This window comes from Brassica oleracea, chromosome C9, assembly GCF_000695525.1.
Source record: "Brassica oleracea var. oleracea cultivar TO1000 chromosome C9, BOL, whole genome shotgun sequence".
In the NCBI taxonomy this organism is placed as follows: domain Eukaryota; kingdom Viridiplantae; phylum Streptophyta; class Magnoliopsida; order Brassicales; family Brassicaceae; genus Brassica; species Brassica oleracea.
Window position 1 is genome coordinate 42446724 of NC_027756.1, and position 1088 is coordinate 42447811.

The following is a 1088-nucleotide window of genomic DNA, read 5'->3' on the forward strand; positions in this document are numbered from 1 at the left end:
CAAGGCGCCAATAGTACTTAAGGTAAGGGACGTGTATGTATTTAGTTCCAGTGCCTCATGGTCGAACATGAGCTAAACATATATAAGAGATTCACGGCAAGAACACATATCCGGCCTAGTATGGCTTGCCTATTACATCAAGGCGCCAATGGCACTTGGGTAAGGGACTTTACCGGACCAAGGACATATTTCTTATCCTTCTTGGGACCAAAGGATCCGTGTCCAAGTCAGGGGTACTTACGACCATGTCCTTCTTGGGACTTACACTGGGTTTGTGTCCGGACCAAAGGACCTTATGGGACAACTCAATGGGCGAGCTTTGGTCCATGTTAAAACCGTTTGAATACCTTTCTATAAGTCCTTTGATGCACAAGGATTCCATCTTTTAAGATGTTCAATTTGTAATCATAAACAAAATTTTGTTTGTCCCAAATTTTCATTTCAATCTCTTTCTTTAGATAATCGTTTGAAAATCTCTCCAGAGGTTCCTAGGACATTTTAGATCATTAACATATACTTGTCTACTTTAGTTCTCGATAACCTGTTGCATTTGACAACTCAATACCCTCTGGGACTTTAATATATATCTCATTATCCAGTGGACCATACAAGTAGGCGGTTTCTACATCCTTTAACCGCAAGTCTATTTTTCTTCTTTTATGGCCAGACTTGTTAGGAATCTAAATGTTTGTTGCATCCACCACAGGGGAGTATGTCTCCTCATAATTGATTCCTGGTCTTTGTGGAATCCTAGTGCATATGGTCGTGCCTTATATCTTGATATCTCGCCATGTATCATTTCTTTCACAAAGACTCATTTTTGTCCAACTGGTTTTACATCTAGAGGTGTCCGAACTGTGAATGAACTTAACTCCACGTCCCCTTTCCATTTGATCTAATCTGATTTGTTGAGTGCACTCATGCATGGACGTGGGTTCATGATCCTCATTCATTTCATAATCTCAAGTGCTACACTGCATGCAAATATATCACCAATGTCGATTTTCTTTCTCTTGTTCCATTTGTGCCCCAGACATGACATAACTTATTGAGGTTTCATTATGACCTTCAGTACCCTGAAGCTTGGC